The sequence below is a fragment of the Triplophysa dalaica genome, chromosome 16 (assembly GCF_015846415.1).
Source record: "Triplophysa dalaica isolate WHDGS20190420 chromosome 16, ASM1584641v1, whole genome shotgun sequence".
Classification (NCBI taxonomy): Eukaryota; Metazoa; Chordata; class Actinopteri; order Cypriniformes; family Nemacheilidae; genus Triplophysa; species Triplophysa dalaica.
The window spans coordinates 6,750,136-6,769,469 of NC_079557.1; the positions used below are offsets into that span (position 1 = coordinate 6,750,136).

At 38.5% G+C, this 19,334-nt stretch overlaps 1 protein-coding gene across 2 annotated transcripts in view; it reads right to left on the bottom strand.

The window, feature by feature from the left end:
* The window catches only part of lingo2 (leucine rich repeat and Ig domain containing 2), a 219,995-nt gene that overhangs the window by 186,650 nt on the left and 14,011 nt on the right, over window positions 1–19,334 (bottom strand). The window contains exon 1 of one of the 2 annotated variants that reach the window (XM_056768895.1): window positions 13,339–13,925. The exons of the other annotated variant lie outside the window; for it this stretch is intronic. The gene's annotated coding sequence lies outside the window, so the exon portion shown is untranslated. Of the gene's footprint in view, window positions 1–13,338; window positions 13,926–19,334 lie in introns of those variants that run through there. 2 annotated transcript variants of the gene reach the window in all.

The following is a 19,334-nucleotide window of genomic DNA, read 5'->3' on the forward strand; positions in this document are numbered from 1 at the left end:
CAACCCCTACAATGACTACAACTCCAATTATTCTACATAGAAAACATTTCAGCATTCAATCCCAGTACAATTTCTCCAACACCTCATTTAAATATTTTGTCAACAACAGCAGCACACATTGCTTGGATGTGGTTTTTAATTGGTATTTGCAAATAGGCCTACCCCTAAATGTTTATTGCTAACAACCAGTGTCATGTGTATGCAAATTCGAATGCTATAAATGTAAATAATTATGGATATTCAACTGCCAGATCACATTGTTTAATCATTCTAATTCTGCAAAGAGATGAGCTGACTCATCTCTCTGTCGCCTTTAGATCTAAATTTAGCCGGCCCGTCTTGCCCTTCAACCACACCCATCAATTCCACTCGCAGTTGGACTTCAGAGCTGTGCCAATCAACAGCGCCACCTCTGCCAAATGAATGAGGCTTGGCACCTTCTAAAAAAGCAGCACAGTCAGAGGAGAATGAGACTTCTTTTCCCCGGCAAGTCTTGGGCGTCTGCCCTGGCCATCTGGGGCTGCGAGAATGAAGAGGAAACAGCCTGAGTCTGAGGAGGAGAACGGCAATCTGTGCTTTTTCCGGAGTAGAACGGTCCTGCTGTTAGCTCAAGCTCACCGGGGCCAAAATCTACGCTGTTCTCCCAGACTACATCTGAAACATATATTTTTACATTTTTACATTAGGACAAGAACAGCCAGGGTTGGCGTGGTTCTTATTTCAGAGTCGATCTCAAACGCCCAGGCTGAATACAGAAAACGATCTTGTGAGCTCTCAGAGAATGCTGACTAACAGGCTTTCAAGAAGTTAAAAGCATAAATTATGCCTGGGGAACGAGCAACTGAGTCTCGCGAAACCTGTCAAGAGCACATCCTGGATGTGTTTTACCACCAAAACTCAAAGGAATGAAATCAGATATATTCAATGGAAAAATGTCTATGTTAGGACCACTGGGAATGTTATTGTTAAAAAGCTATTATTTAAATGGCAACATGTACTGTACACATCATGGAATATTAATATTTGTTTTAATGCCTTTAATTGATATATATTCCAATTAATATACAGCCAGGAAAAGAGAATAGGAGACCAATCGAAATTTCCTTTACATCAACATTTCTTGAATGTTACTGTTGCACTTCTTAAAAGTGAATACTTTTATTCCGTATTTGAGGTCTAAATAGTTTTTACCTCGGTTCTCCTGTTTTAATTTTCTGCAAATAAGTGTAAATAGAAACAATATTTTTATTTGAAATTTGGAGTAATATTGATAGTAGTTCACAGAATTAAACAAAAAAGATCATTTTACCAAAAACATCACTATAAATATTAAATTCAGAAAACTGTGAATCATTTTGAAATGGTCTTTTAATTTTCTTCATTCCAAGTTAAAAACAGTTGCTTGAAAACACAAGTCAATAGGGCCAAAAACAGAAATGGCAAAAAAATAAAATCGTACAATTTCTGTAAGCATTACAACAGGGCTTGTCCACTTGTGGCCCAAGGGCCAAATGGAGCCCTCCAATCATCTTTACCTGGCCCACCTTAACATTGCAAATAAGTGGAGAGACTTTATAAATGGTGTGCTTTAAGAAATGCACGTCCTGAGACGACACATCTTTGATAGTCCAAACCGCTGCTACATTCAATACGAAAGTAATTCTAATAACGATTGATGGCTAATAAAGCGATATGATCTGTCTGTCCAAGAAACTTAATGTTATTTACAATGTTTAATTGCCAATCCACAGCCGCAGGCAGTCGGTTTGCGCACGCAACAGGTCGCGTCTTTTGCCCTGAAAAAGACTGCAGGAAGGAGAAACCACTCAAAATGTTGTTTAAGATAAGGGAAAAACTATTTACTTTGTATTACTGCATTCATAATGTATGATCTAATCAACTATATTTACGAAAATAGCTGTTCATCTCCCTCAAACACTTGCACTTCAAAGGATCTGCCCTTCTAAGGGCACATGAATGCGATTAGAATTCACCCGAAAATGCGATAATATCTATGATAGTCGCCTTCAGTTTCTTGCACAGAGCAATTGATTCGCTTTATAAGACGCCAGTTTAACGTCAAGGGTCAGGCATTATTTTGTGGTGGATTTATTAGCAGTTTTTACTTTTATTAATTTGACTCTCATTAATTCAACCATCTTCATAAATCTTATTGAAAAAACAATGCAGCCACATCTTGTAAACAACTAAACAGCAACGTATAAAATGAACAACATGCTATAAATAACACAACAGAAATACGAAATAACAGAAGAAATGATGATATGGTAAAAAACTGTCCCGTATCCTATTTATACTCTTGTAATCTGGCCTGCAAAGAAAAGTAGTTGAAGACCCCTGCATAACAACAACGAGAATATTTGAGGAAAATGATTTATGATCATGAACGAAGCCCCAACCTTTGGTTTCTGGAGGGGGTGTGGATGTGATCTGGACCTGGTTTTTGTCTATAATTAAAGGATTTTGTATTGTATTTAGTCTGGGTGAGCCATGACATATTTGTTGACGCAAGTCAATGTGCAAAATGAAGCAGTGGAAAGATCGAATGCGTGATCACTTCACTGAATCTTTTAAGCCCCATCTAACATGATCAGGGTGCAGGCTGCTTGTATTGTCATGCATGACTTTCAGGCAAGCCCTTGTAGAGCAGACAAACCCGACTCTCTCTCTCTCACTCTCTCTCGCTCATCCTCTAATCCTAAGGAGAATGTACCAACATCTGTCTAAATTCATGGTTCATCAAAGATTCTTCCACACTTTTCCAACTTTAAGAATGGCTCACCCTTGTTCTTTCAACAGAAACAGTTGGAGATAATGAAGTCTCTTTGGGCACAACAGAAAAAGTGCAGCTAGAGAGTGATCAAATATGGCCCAAAGCCAAATGCCTTTGTAAATGTTTTTTGGGTTTCCATTGATCTGAGTGTGGGCACATTGAAGGAATTAATAATTGAATGTTTGCTTTAGGTGGGTAGAGTTTCTGGATTTTTTTTGGAAATACAACTGTGAGGGTTGAGGCAGACATTGTATTCCCGTAACCTTTTGCAAAATACCACAGAACATCTGTTACAGTGCATAGATACTACGATTCTTGCTATGGAATGCATGTTATTCAAAGATATGTTCATGTTAAATTTGTAGTATACAGATGCATCTCGATAAGTAATGGATGGGGTCTTATTGTATTGAGTATCCCTGTATCGATCCATATTGCTCCATAAATCAGTGACAGGTGCCTTTGGGATTTGTGTAGGAGCATTGGGCATCAACCAAATACAGCTTGATGCAGTTTGCAATCCCAGCTGAGATATCGGATATTTTGAGCTGTGTTGTAACAGGTACAGTAAGGAATACGTGTTCTGCACAGCCCCTGCAGTAGTGGAGCACAGCCAGTATGTGCAGTGACAATATGAGTCAGGGTGAATAAGAATTTGGCTGTGGTTTTGGGAGATAAATATTCAAGGGCAAGATCGACTGTGTGCTTGCAACATTCAACCTAATTGTTTTACACTGTCACAAATGTCCCTTTAAAAGTGCATGAGGTTAAATGGAGTCGAAACTGAAAACAGTCCTCTTGGATAACACTAGAGGTACTGTGACAGAGAGACAAAGTGGTGATTAAAGTTTTAAAAGGAGTGGGAAAATTTACAGAAGATAAAATAATTATGGAGAGAAGCTAAAATCTAGTAAATAAAAGAAATATACATACATTTATATATATATATATATATATATATATACACTCACCTAAAGGATTATTAGGAACACCATACTAATACCTTTCGCCTTCAGAACTGCCTTAATTCTGTGGCATTGATTCAACAAGGTGCTGAAAGCATTCTTTAGTAATGTTGGCCCATATTGATAGGATAACATCTTGCAGCAGATATAGATTTATGGGATGCACGAAGCTCCCGTTCGACCACATCCCAAAGATGCTCTATTGGGTTGAGATCTGGTGACTGTGGGGGCCATTTTAGTACAGTGAACTCATTGTCATGTTCAAGAAACCAATTTGAAATGATTCGAGCTTCGTGACATGGTGCATTATCCTGCGGGAAGTAGCCATCAGAGGATGGGTACATGGTGGTCATAAAGGGATGGACATGGTCAGAAACAATGCTCAGGTAGGCCGTGGCATTTAAACGATGCCCAATTGGCACTAAGGGGCCTAAAGTGTGCCAAGAAAACATCCCCCACACCATTACACCACCAACATAATTGCATTAATGAGAAATTGAACAGGTGTTCCTAATAATCCTTTAGGTGAGTGTATATACACACACAGTATATACTGTAAATGCATATATACATAGGCACTATATGTATAAAAACATAGTATCCAAAATAAAACTCTGCAAGTAAACTAAAGAGCTTTTCTGTTACATTGAGAAAGATAGTTACAGTAAATTGTGACACTGTCTGTAAAATGCAGGCTTCAGAACATCAATATATAAAGATATCACGGTATATCACAATGTATATCTTTACATTCATGCTCTTAATGTGGAATGACATATGTAGGAAACAGTTCATCAAATAAAATAGCTTAAACTGGGTTTTCAAAGACAGGGTCTTTATGTTTATCTAATTTATGTACGCACAAGTAGTTTGTAGATGGAATGGTGATAATATTACAGTAGCTCAAGGTTGTGTCTGTGTAAAGCTGCACAAATAATAACTCCCTATAGACTTGGGCTAAAACTTACACAACAGAAAAGAGCTTTACCTTTCTGTTATGTGCAAGTTAATACATTAACACCTCTTGCACTGGTTCATCTACTATTATAATATAATTCAATATAAATCATTTTATCATGAAAATATGTGTTGAACGACTACCAATAAAGAAATGTACTTTTTGCTTCCAAAATAGTCGACACTCTTAAAAAAACCAAAAGGTTCTTTTGAATTTTTCTGTTCCCCAAAAAAACCAAGAAACCTCTTATAGAACCTTTTTATTACCGTCCTCAAATTTAAAAAATCTTTTCACACAACAAAACCATCCGGGATTTTTTTTTTAATAACGACGTATTTTTAAGAGTGTACTTTTGGCATTTTCCATTAGGGACAAACCCTTCTAACTAGTCAGACCTTGACTCCTCAGGACAAACATTTTAAAGATAAGAACCTGTACTATTTAAAAAGTGCAATTTGGTCAAACACCAAAGACACACACAGACTCACAATGCACAACAAATGCCTGCTCTCTCTCTGTCTGTAAGAGTTCAATAAGAACCTCTTTCTTTTCCATCTCACCTCCTGCCACAACAGACCGCAGCTTTGTGGGCCGGGCACAACAGCGGAATCCCCAGGAACTCTCTCCTCGCCACATTCCCCCTCATCCCCTTCCACCCAAAACCCTTTCGCCCATTATTCCAACCCCAGGGGCGCGGAGATCCCCAGTAATGCAGCCTCATTGATTTATAATTCGGTGCTGCGTTGGCATCCAAGGGTAGAAATTACACATGTTAACAATGTAGGCACTGCTTGTTCGAACTGAGGTAAAGGTCATCATTTAGATGCTGCGGCTTTGTTACTAAGCCTTTCGAAGGCCGTATTAGCATCCAGAGTGCATCCAATCCAGTAAATCATAACACAGCAAGAAACTTTCATCGTGAAAAAGCAGTGCACTTTGATAATATGGCACACAGCTGCATACCACCGATCTCTGTGGCAGAGGTGATGTATGTATGCAAGGATGTAAATTGCCATTCAATGATTTAGAAGAATATTTCTAGTAAGCCTTTGGCATAAATGACAACATGTGCATTCAAATACAGGGTTGGCAAATATTAAAGCAAAGGGCTTCGGAAGAAAGTGCTCGAGTAGGAATACTCGTGACCTCTCTCAAAAAAGCTTTTCTCCTCAACCGTTTTTCAGATTTTACACACTACTCTCCACCCTAGTTAAATATCTCTCAGTAGAGCATGGCATGTGAAGTGCCTACGTGAACTTTACGCCTCGCATAACTGAACAGACAGAGGAAGCACTTGCTGATTAAACAGATTACATTGAGTTTAATTAAATTTTAAAAGCTAGACACACGGCATTAAACAACACTATGGAGATATGCAATGATTCTGAGTCACTTTCACCCAGAAACTCACTTTGAATTGAATGCACTGCGGTTAAAAAATAAAGTTGCAGCTTTCACATTGTATTACTTTTATTTTTGCGAGAAATAAAATTGTGGAGCTGTCAAATAATTAATCGTGATCAATCGCATCCAGAATAAAATGTGTTTATCTAATATATGTTGGTGTACTGTGCATATTTATTTTGTATTCATGAACATAAAAACATTAATATTTAGGAAATATTGAGATGTATATTTTTATATTTACAAATGATTAAAATTAAAACATTTAGTATTGTAATTTTTGTCATATACATATGCATGTATGTGTTTATAAATACAAAATTAATATGCACAGTACACACACACACATATATTATGTAAACACAACTCTTTATTGGATGTGATTAATCGTTCGAAGCCCTAATTTTTTTTTTACCAAAAATGACAAAACTCAAAAATAATCAAAACATTTTATGTAGATTTTAATCATTTTATGCATTGGGGTCTCTACATTGGACAGCGTTCAAAAAGCCATTTCTTACTTGTATGATTTGGTTTTGATGGCATTGTTTTACATCATCTGCTACAGGGAACACTAGAGCATCATATGCTATACAATGTCACCTCTTCAAATGTCCCCTCAAGGGGAAAATGAAAAGTAAAAAAAGTGTCAAATATTTCAAAACTGTCCCTAAGGTAAAAAACACTCAAAGGAAAACATTCGGACTGAGGTTTCCATTTTCTTTCATGAAGGGGTTAAACTCAGAATGACAGTTTACATCACATATTTTTATTTTTAATTAAACAAATACACATAAACACACGCATGTGTATACCCTTTATCCCTGAAAAAAACATACTGCAATTTTCTGGACTCTGAAGAATAGGCCACCTAATAACCTAAATACCAGGTTCAAGGACAGAAGTAAAGCAAAGGGATGTGAGGGAGAAGAGAATTCTCATCAAACACTTCAGTAGAGCTTACAGAAAAAAACCTGTATATTTTTTTGTTATGCTAGACACAAAGTAAGAAATTTTGAAGAATGTCAGTAACCAAACAGATATCATCCCCGATTGACCCGCATATTATTTACTTTCCCTACTATGGGAATGGGGGATGAGATCTATTTGGTTTCTGACGTTCTTCAAATTATCTTCCTTTGTGTTAAGCAGAAAAAAAAATGAATGCAGGTTAGGAACAACTTGAAGGTGAGAAAATGATGACAAAATTTATTTTTTTCAGTAAACTATCCCTTTAAATATATTTTGAATCATTTCAGTGGCAGTTGCTTGGATCATAGAGGAAACTCCAGAAAGTGTCTGATTTAGCTTTTCTTGCAAACAGAGATTGGATGATGGCACAAAAATGATAAATAAATAAATTTCATGCTTTTAAGAACATTCCAGAAAGTAACTAGGTACTGTTAAAACTACTATACATATTTTATGCATTATATAAAAAGTACTTTTATATGAAAAAGTATAGTTTTAAAAAAATATACACCGTTTACTTTGAACAATGATGAATAAAAAAGATGTTTGTTGCCCTTGGCTAATGTAGTTACAAAAAGGAACCCCTGGATTACAACAAAAGGTTTTATATCTAAAAATGTATTATACCCATATTTTCCTAAACTCTTTGGCCTGAATAATGTGTTAAAACTGTACACACCAAACATGTCATGTTTTAAGGATTCACTGTTGTGGCTACTCTTTTAACCCGGTGGGTGAATGACCATGTCAAAACCCCTATTGCCATCGTTTGTTTCAAATGATTAGTGTCATAATTAGGTGTCTATTAATGAAATACATCTACCATCCAACCAACATCATTATGGATTGGTTAATTGGATGAGTTTAGGCATATTAGCTAATATCACATCAAAGCTTCGAGGGGTGCTGCTTTATGGTCCAACTAATTGCATTGTGGGCCCTTGTAACAAGCATCATGAATGTGCTTCTGCCATGAGACTCTCTCTCTTATTGGATCGATGTATGGTAAAGATACAATTATCTGAATATGGTGAAGGTGTAAACAGCTGTTCTCATATGTTACTAACCATTAAGAACAGCATTCACAAAGCATGTTTGGAAAGAAGGTAATGTTGACAGCGCTACAGCGCTTTCTGTAGATGCTGTAACTTTTAACATATATTTGGCCGGCGGCACTTACTGATGGCATACTGTAAATATGCTAATAAAACAAACACAAATCAGTAAAATTCATTAAATCTGCAAATTCAAACTGCAAAAATTTGTAACAATAAAAATGACAAAATAATGCTTTAACTACCTCTATATAGCTGATTCTAAACGCTTTTAAACACATAATTGTTTTTTCAAAAAAAATGTACACAATACATATAAGATTACACAATGCAATATCGATTATGTGTACATGAATAAATCATTGAACATAGCCGTATTGTTGGAAAAATATCTGTGAAAGCAATTCTTCATGTGCTTATCTGTCATGGCAGGGATGCAGACTACAAAATGGTGGAGGAACGAGTGGACTGTGTCTGCTTCCTTATCATCTCTCCTGACCAACCTTGTACATAACATCTCCTACAAGAGCACTATGGAAACTTGAAACACTTTGAAACATTGATTTAGAATGATACAAAAGGAGGGAGACCTTGTATGAAAGTCAGACCAGAATCCTCTCTAACCCGAGGCACGCTGACCTTCTCTTGTAGTATTCTCTATCCCCCTCTCCTCACTCAATTCTTAAAACCCCTCTCATTTCTCAGCTCTTCTCCATCGCTTTACCCACGTGACCTTTGCTTATGCTCGGTGTCAACCCGCACTCAAAAACTTAGTACCGATTTAGTTTGAGGTGGCCGGCGTACACCAGATCAGACGGCTTGGCTATGGCAGGTCGACCGCAAATGCGACGTGGGTGTCAGGGTCACTGTCAGCTGTTGTTGGTCCTAATCCATCCCCACAAAGCCAGAGCTGTCCATGCGCTCCCCCGGGCACCTGTTGACATGTCCTCCACCATTACCGACCCTCTTCTCACACTGCATAATAAACATCAGACTCGTCACGCCATGCCAACCGTGCCATTCCCCCAAGCACCTTACACATCTTAAGGCCGGGGCAGAAAGAGGATGGAAGACGTGCTCTTAAGTTAGCATTGCTATGGGCTACGTCTCAGTTTTGAACAGCCCTCAGAAGACATGGCAGACCTTGTCTATTAATTGAAATGCTTTGATTTTTCTGGGGGAAAAAAAAAAATCACAGGTCAGCAGATCTCTTAAGGAGAATTACAGAAATGAAAGAAAAGTGAACAATTCATCCACGTGAGCCCTCACCATAGAAACACAAGTGCTTCATATACAGGGCCTGAAATGAATATATTGACATCATCTCCACCGTGCACATCTCAGCAAGGAGGTCATGAGAATTTATTTTTAAATCCTGTTTTCAGCATTTGTCAGAACTTTAAGAGCATTGTGTGCTTGTTGCCAGCTTGTTTTCCACCAGACATCTAAGACCCTTGAGGTTTAGATCTACCATCTGTTTGTATATACCATCCAGATGTGATATTTGAATATATTGATAAATATGTTTGACGGAAAGCAGAGTGCTGTAGCCGTTACGATCAAAGAAGACACTTTGATTGTAGCTAAAATTAGTCCACGTGCATTACAGTTCTATCATTCTATAGTCTACACTTGCCTCAGGGATCAAATCAACAAACACCGGAAGATGGCAGATGGGGCCAGTGCCCAATTTAGAGTTTTTTTCTGTTATTTAGCCTTGCGGCAAGGAGTGCATGACTGTTTTTGTGGTGGCCGTGCCAACACAGCTTCACCCTGATGTGCACTAATGATCTGAAAGCCAAACCCTGTGACAGACTCATCCAAGCACTCTTGCGAGACGAAGGAGTCGCTCAGCTAAAGGTCACCGTCTTCAAAATACAAAAACAAATGTTGATGGAACAATGAGCATTGACTTTTTTTTCTCTTAATGGACTCAATATAAATATAGTCACAAATGTTGAATCATACAGCATGTTGCAGGTAGAAAGAGCACTTGATCTGTTCGGTGTGCTATGTTTAACCCCTTGGTTCTCTTTTTCAAACGCAAATAAAATGTAACATTTTTAGCGTGAAATACATTTTTTAGACTTGAATCATGTTCAAATTAAAGCAATGTAAGTTTGTGTTCTCAGCATCCAAGTTGCAGGGGGCTTTAAATGAAACTTTAAATGAAACTGTCTCTCTTATCTCTTTTGAGGCCATTTCTCAAATTGTATATGTGCATCCTCGTTTCTTCTTCCCACTACCTTTTATTGCGTCCTAGCTCCACCGCCGTAGGTTGCAAGGAAAAGATGCAACAACCGAGCAATGATAGCAGTCAAAATGGAATATCCTCGCTTGCTATATAAAATTCACTCTTATAAAAGCATTTATGGGATAGTCCAGTCAAAAAAAAAATATGTCAATCATTTACTTTACCTGTATGACATCATGTCTTCAGCACAACAAAAAAGATGATGTTTTGAAGAATGATGGTCACCCAACAACGTAGCTACCCATTTACTTCTATTGTTTCGATACAAAACCAAAGCAAGGCAATAGGTGTCGTCGCTGTTTGGTTACCAACATTCTTTAAAATATCTTCTTCGTGTTCTACAGAAGATGATCATATAGGTTTGAAATGACAAGAGGGTAATGTCAGAATCTTCATTTTTGGGTGAACTATCACTTCAACTTTAAATGTGAACCATTCAAAATAAACTGTGTCAAATCAATATTTCTATATTAACATCAATATATATTTATATAGTCTGTATATAAATATACCGTCTGAAACTGGTCTACATTTACAATAATACAATGCTGACCTATCACAGTTCGTGCATGTTTAAGCACGTTTAAAAGATGTAAATGATAATCAATTCGTCAAAAACTATGCTTCCTGCACTTTACTAAAACAAAACCATTTTAGGACTTCAGACATGCATAACAAAAAATAGCCGTATCGCTAGACTACACATGTACAACAGAACGACGCAATGTGCTGAACAAGCTGCCACGTTTCCACTTGCAAACTTACCGTATTTGTAATAGGGGTCAACAGCAAAACTTGTTGATAAGAGCACTGAACAAATTACCTTTAGGTTTTCATAACTGTGTGTATTTCACTGTGCGATTCACCGTGCATCCAGAGCCAAGCAGCACGTCGTTGGTTTGAAATTACAATGGAAGGAAAATCAATCAAGTACATGATCAAAGCATTTACAATGCATTGCAGTGACCTTCACCCCACCATTCCGCATCACAGGACATCTTTAAATCTTTTCTGCCATCAAACAACGCATTTAACATACCAAGCCACGGAGATGGCCATGAGAGCGCTTTTAGGCATGGCTGAGCATCAGTTTCAGTGCAGTGGCAATGCTTTTTACGTCGCCATGTTAGTTGATGCATCTGGCTGTGGTCAACCAGACTCAGAAAAAACAGTTCTGGCAACACATTGAAAGGCTTTTATTCTGCGGCTACATCTGCCGGTTGATTCTCATTTCCATCCAAGACCCTCGAAGGCCCGTTTCATAACACGCACAGCAGGCAGGCTATGCTACTGCTGTCGCATAGCAATTACTCTCTATTTATACATTCATCGTGTATGTTTTGCAAAATCGTATTTAACGATTATTTGAACGTAGAAAGCAAATAATCGTAAAAGTTCAAAAAATGGTTTTATAAACATGAGCAAGTCAAGTATTCCAAACTCGAGTGAGAATATCATCGCCACACGACAACACGCACACACAGAGATCTGTAGGGATCAGTAGTTATGAGCTAAAAAGACATGCGACTGTAAATCAAGCAGTCCTCTTAGATTCAGAGCCGCCTCTTCAAACACAAACCAGCGGACCCAGAGACTGCGCAGTCGGTCTGCCCAGTTAGCGCTCAATAAAACATCAAAGACACAGAACACACAGACATCATCATTACTCCCTCTTTTTTTCTCCTTTGCTCTGCCTCTCTCTCAAATCATTGAATTCAGGCATGTATTACTGACAACAGAGAGAGCTCACGATGCTGCCAGAGCATTTGGATAATAAGAATGTAGCGTGAAAATCTCTGCCTCTCTTTCTCTCTCCTTCGCTCTCATCTTTTATTTGCAGCTCACACAAAGATATACTGAGAATAAGACTTTGACTTCTTTACAATGGCATTGTTGTATTCTTTTATCTCTTGCTGTGTAAACTCCTCACACGAACAGTCTCCATCGCTTTATAATCACACGAGCAGACATCATCACCATGGAAAGAGGATAACAGCGGGGCCAACTTCAACAGCAAGCTTTATTTATTATTCAATTATTTTAAATATTTCAGGGCAGACAGGATGTGCGTGCGGTCATGAATATTTGAGTCCCTCCTCCGTGTTGGGGGGCACCTGTCCACTACCGACGGGAAAAGAGGGGGTGCACGCACTCCCTGGCGGAGCTCTGGGACATTCACGCCCAGCCCCAACGCCTGTCCTTCACTTTGCAAAAAAAACATATTCCTTTCCTTCTCCATCTGGCCTCGCTTACGCGAGAAGGCGGCGTAGATATGAGGCTGTCAAACCGTCTCTATCACGCTTTCAATCTGACGTGGTCGGAGGCAGAGAGAGACGGTCAACAAATCGCTTCACATGAGGGTGCCATGACAAAACTCGAGGGAGAACTGACAGCGAAAGGAATTAAGTCGGGTGAGGGAGCGTCTGATGGGGAAGAAAAAGCGTGTCGACTTTTCATGTTGGTGGCCCACTCTGAAAGTTGGGATTTTAATGTCAAACAGCAGGTTAAGCATTCAAGCCCCTGACGTTTAATGAACGAGAGATCCTGTCAGAATGAAAACCATTTCAGATTGTAATTACACGCTTTGTCTTCCCCTTCCCAACAGACGGGTAATATCCACCAAGGTGCGGAGACTAAATTGCTTCGTCCGTTGTGTTTTACATGTCAGACCTATGCATAGATTAAATCATTAAATCAACTCCCGCCCTCATCATCTCCGTATGCACAGCACTGTGAACTGTGAATGACATTTCAGCACCATCTAATCTCAACTTTGATTAAACAGAAAAATTTATACTCAAAACCACACATAAAAAGACTACTTTGACTTACATTTTCTCCGCTTCTGCTTTTCGGCTGCCATTGCGGTACACTAATCTCAGCTCTGTCAGACCTCGCTCACACATACGATACATCCAACTTGACTAACATCTTACCTTGAAATGCTATTTGTGATCCTATACTCCACAGGCTGGCTGAAGGAAAGCAATGCACGACCCAAATCTATACACAGCAAAAAACAGCCTGAGATGCGTGTACTTTTTGCTTAAATGTCCTCGCTTTAGATTCCCATCATAGCTTCCTTAGTAATTCCCGTCCTTTTCGGCTCCGTTAATTTTTTTCCCCTTGGATGTCTCCAGTTTCAACCCCGAGACTGAGGAAGCTGCTTATCTCTGCGTGACAGAAAAGAGAGAGAGGGAGAACGGAGACAGATCTCCTCGCGAGCTGGGTCCTCCCGTCAGTGGCTACAGGCGGCAGATGCTCTCCAACCCGTCGTGCACCGCTCTCCTTAGCTCATCCTCCACAGCGCTCGCATCCCCAAGAAGTTTCAGATTGGCAATCCCCTCTCAAGCAGCCGCGTCCGCTGCGAATCTGAAGGGGAAACGCAAACCAGCAGATATCTTCTGTTCTGTTTAATCCTTGTTTCACTTTTTGTGGATTATGAGTTTAATTGACTCTTGAATTTCTCCCACCCGGCATAATGTCGAGACACTAGATGCTGTGGATCGGTGCAATGAACATCTCGCGCTCTCCTCTCTCTCGCTCTCTCTCTCAGACACAGTAACACGAACAAGTGCACGCGCTCGCACATATGCACACACACGCCGCCCTCCCTCTCTCTGTTCTTTCCACCCCCTCCATCCATTCTCCGCTTCCCTCCCTCTTTCTCACACTCGCCTGCATCACAGTCTAACAATTAATGTGTTTGTGCTCAGAGTTACCATAAAGGATCCTAATATTCAAATAACACACAGCCGCAAGACCAAGAAATATCATATGAACTTCAAGCCTGTTCTTTGAACGGGTGGGTTATGTTCTTCACGTGTTCTCTGCCCCACATCAAGGAGAAAATTCACTAGCACCAGTGAAAGGGTCACCATTCAGTGTTGGCCAACTGTCAACTGTGATTGAGGAGGTAGATGAAAATAGAAGTAGCAGGCACATCGGAGTACTACCGGAAAGCAAGGACAATGCACATGGAATGGCAACCGTGTAATCATATAATTAGCGCCATAAACAAAATCGCCAATTCCCTTATCGCCTCGAACACACATATGCAAGCAGAAAAGCCTCCGGGGGGCTAGTGAATGAGAAGCAGCGGCAGAACTAATAAAAAACAAAAGAGAATTGGGCCGAACAATAGTATGAAGAGAAACATCCAAGCAGTATCTCGACCTAACCAGCAGACACACACAAACAAGATAGTGTGGAATGGGGATGACACATTTGGCCTAGTAACTACTATCAGTGAATGCTAGTCTTTAACTCATTATAATAATGATTCGGCATACCCCGTAATTCTGAAGGGAACAAGGCAAATAGCTTTTTAGATCTTTGTTATATTAGATGGTTAAACTAGTGTTTTAAACTAGCTTCTTAAACAGGGACGATCGTAAGACATGGAATGATTTCTCACACGCAACGTGCAAACGAAATAGCTCTTTTAAAATACTGCCTTGGTTGCAGGAGCATTCCAACAAGTCTGACATACCAACAATGGAACTCTGTGTCTAACTAATGGTTGATAAAGCAACGTTTATGGAGACGTTTATGAAACCTTTACATTTATACACAGGGCAGATCTTTTTAATCAAGAATAAAAATAGGGCTGTCAAACGATTAATCGTGATTAATCGCTTCCAGAATAAAAGTTTGTGTTTACATCATATTTATGTGAACTGCGCACATTCATTTTGTATTTATAAACACAAAAACAGACACATACATGTATGTCTATTTAGATGTATTTATTTATATTTAGCAATAATTGAAATTATATATTTTTCTTAAATATACTCCATGTATTCATGTGTACTGTATGTGTTTATAAATACAAAATAAATTGCACAGTATACAGACATTAATGATGTAAACACAAGCTTTTATTCTGGATGCAATAAATCGCGATTAATTGTTTGACAGCCCTAGATTAAAACCAAATTAATGCAATGTATTAGCAAACTGGGAGTTTGCACCTGCGTTCGTGTAGCTCAATTGGTGGAGTATTGCATACACAGGGTTCATTTACATTTACATTTACGCATTTGGCAGACGCTTTTATCCAAAGCGACTTACATTGCGTTATCCTATACATTTAAACATATTTGAAATCCCTTGGGATCGAACCCACAACCTTGCGTTGTTAACGCAATGCTCTTACCACTGAGCTACAGGAAACTTTAGTGTAGTCGGTTCGAATCCCAGAATACACACATGGGTGATTGACAAAACAAACCGCACATGTGTCCTATGGTGTAGCATAACAAAAATTTGAAAATCGAACAATAACGTTTGGTAAAAATACGGCTTATCCAATTTTATTTTATAAATATTAATAATTTTTAATAATTTTAACAGTTTCTAAACTTTTGCTGTCACACCATAGGACACATGGTACGCTTTGATTGTCAACAATTCGGACACAGATAAAACACACACCTTAAATGCATTGTAAATTGCTTTGGATAAAAGTATCTGCCAAATAAATATAAAAGTGCAAGTATTTCAATGCTTTTAGCCAAAACTTTATGGACTTGTATTGCTGTTGTAGTGCAGCTCAGGTTATTTATAGATGGATATTAAAAATGACTTATTAAAAGTAACTTATAAAGCATGTCTCTCTTTTAAATATTATGCCGAGTAAGAATACAAAACAGCTTTATTATGTCTCCAAATATTTACGGCTTGTTGAAGTAGCGTGTTGATTTGTATTAAAACTGCTTGTGTCCTATGAGAATATAAACATAATCACCACCAAAGCCTTCAAGTTCACGTGGTTTAATTATTGACCATCTGGCACCAGGCATCAATAACCCACCAGAATGCCATCCATCTCCGCTAAGTCACAGCACAAAGATATAACAATCGTCTCTCACCGCTGCCAGCTGAATAATTATGGTTTAGTCATCTAAAGCCATCTTTTGTGATGGTCGGGATGTTTTCTGTCGGAGCCAAAACAACAGATAAATTGTCTGTAACTGTTCTAATTATTCAACATAAATCCAAACCACGTTGACATTACAGTCTGTCACATTATCTTCAAAATGAAGGTAAATCATGCTCTAGCATCACAACATGTTTTTTTGGTGCAACACGGTTGTTACTGTAAACCTGTTTGAACCATCACTAACCAAATAAATCGCTCCTCGAGATCAATGAGCCGGTACCCACATAGTACTTATAACCTTAACAATAAACTCAACAGTAGTTTACCTCTGACAGAGAACCTCAAAAGGCCTGATTTTCACCTCCTGGTGTGCTGATAATAAAGGGAAAGACATCTTCTCTGATCCACGCTTCTGCCTTTCTTACAAATGATACAGAAGAAAAACACATCAACAATGAAAGACAGAGAGTGTTTAGTAATTCTGATCCATGCTTATTCTAAGAAAAAACCTCCAAGTGTGCCAAACCGTCACGCATCCACCCATAAATGACTGTGATTGAGAGGATGGTGGCCAGCAGCGAGATGCAGAGAAGACTATAAATTACTCCAGATAATGGTGATGTCAAAGCAGTTTGGCAACAAACACCTCCTCCTGTTGAAAAGCCATTAACTGACAATTAAAGCAACAGTTTGGCAAAACATGAAAATATTAGATCAAACTAGTAAATGAATCATTGCTGGCCCTAGTGTTTTATTTTACAGTGAGTTGTGAGAACCAGGGGCTTCAGGCGTTATTATCAAACCTGACAAGGTGCATCTTCATCTTAAGTTTAAATATGTGCATACACAAATAGGATTTGTGAGCTGTAACAGTGTAAGCCAAGACTGTCGATAAATAGATTCATTATCAATGAATATTAAATCTTGTTGAAATAACCTAGGGCTACATAAACATGTCAAATTTGTATTATTTGCGTAAACTTTTCTGTTAGTATAATATTGATATGAATTGTGGCATCAAGAGCATGCCACATGCTGTATAGTCTTATCCTTGTAAATATAGCCACAGAAATAATTTAGAGACCATTTTATTTCATTTAATCAGTATTTTTAGATGCATTGTAGTCATTCCAGTCCAGTGTCTGTTAAATTCCAACAAAATCAAAGCTTAGGAGTGACAAAGTCATCCAATGGATATGTGAAAGACTGACAGCACGACGAGACATGCAAACTGTGATAAAATTTGAGGTAAATTTTTCCTAAATGCACGTACCAATATTGTATTGTGAATAGGAATTTCTTTTCTTTGCAGTATTTGAGGTCTAAAAAATACACAGCATCTTCTCTGCTACTTCAACCTGTTTTTGGTTGTAAATGCACAAATCTACTTACCAAAAATGACCAGCACATTTTCCTTTTTTTTAATATAAGGATTCTCATTTTCACACTCAAACTTCTATTGTACCATTTTTTCCCCCATGGTCGTGCTGAAAATCAGAACTCAATCTTTTTGGCCTGTCAGACGGAACCACAGGCACTGGGTCACAACCTTGTTCCACTCATTGTGGTAGCTGTAATAAAGTGAGAAGTGAGGTGAAGAAAATGTGGAACTCACACTGCGTAGATAAGCAAGGCTAAGCCTTCTAGCGGATACCATGGCACGGTCAGTACACAATCCCATTCTCCAGGTCCCGCTATTCACCAAACATCTAGTCACGCTACTTAGTGCTGTATGCAGAGTTACCTGTAAGTGCTGACCCATCAATCTCACCATGGTTGCAATAAAATCACTTGGCTGCCAGTTGTACGACGCTTCTGAGTTTAAATGTGTGTGTAAGGTCAAGTTCATTTTGAAGTTTTTAGAGTGGAAAATTGCAGATTTGTAAGAGATGTTACACAGTGGAGAACTGTTGTGCTAAAACAGGTTCAATGTCACAGGTTCGTATTCTGATCCCCCACACTTTTTTTTAATCTCACCTGCCCTGTACAAATAAAAGCAAACTGCTGATTAATAAGAAGAGTAATACATATGACTTAAAGTGATGGTTCACCCAAAAAAGAAAAAGCTCTGTCATCATTTAACTACCCTCTTGTCGCTTTCTTTCTTCCGCAGAACACAAAAGAAGATATTTTGAAGAATGTTGGTAACCAAACAGCCCAGGCCCCCATTCACTTCTATTGTGTGGACACAAAACCAATGCAAGTGAATGGGGGCCAGTTAACAACATTCTTCAAAATATCTTCTTTTGTGTCCTGCAGAAGAAAGAAAGTCATCCAGGTTTGAAATAACAGCAGGGTGAGTAAATGATGACAGAATTTGTGTTTTTGGGAGAACCATCATTAAAATAATCCCGCTTATTCTCAGACTATTGTGTTGTTTCGCATGAGCAAAAATAAATTACAGCAATACTGAAATAGGTATTTCCAACCAGCTAAGTCTAAGTGAGAATGTTATTTCCAGAACTACGCTGTGCCTTATGTAGCGAGTCTCATGGGACAGCTTTCAATTCCGTGTGGGGAATGTCGGCCCCTGAATGCGAGATCAGGCATCTAACACATTGAATTTAAACCTTTTCCTGTTGCTCTGAGGAGAAACTGGAGGTTGAAATGGCACAGAATGTTCAGTACCACACCTAACGTTAAAGACGAATCTGTGTAAACACAACTTCCCCTCAAGACTTCAAACAAAATGTTCCATTATGATGCAATGCAAAATTATGTTCTGTAATGCTCCTTAGGGAAAAAAACAACAGTTTGCTAGGAAAATATTTTTCTTCAGCATTAATAACTAAAGTCAAATAAATTATTTTACACGTTTCTAACACTTTTCACAATCCTCTTCAAGTCCTTTCAATCACAATTTTTACCTGAATTGAAAGGTTAAATATTCAGCTGAGCATTTCTTACCTCCACTTACTGCTGATGGCTCATAAAAATGAGTTATCGTTTTGATGACCTGAAGGGGTAATTTAATTGAGAAATGTGATGTTGTAATTGAGGTTATCCAGTGTGAGGTGAAGTGGGTGGGGGAGGTACAGACTTTTT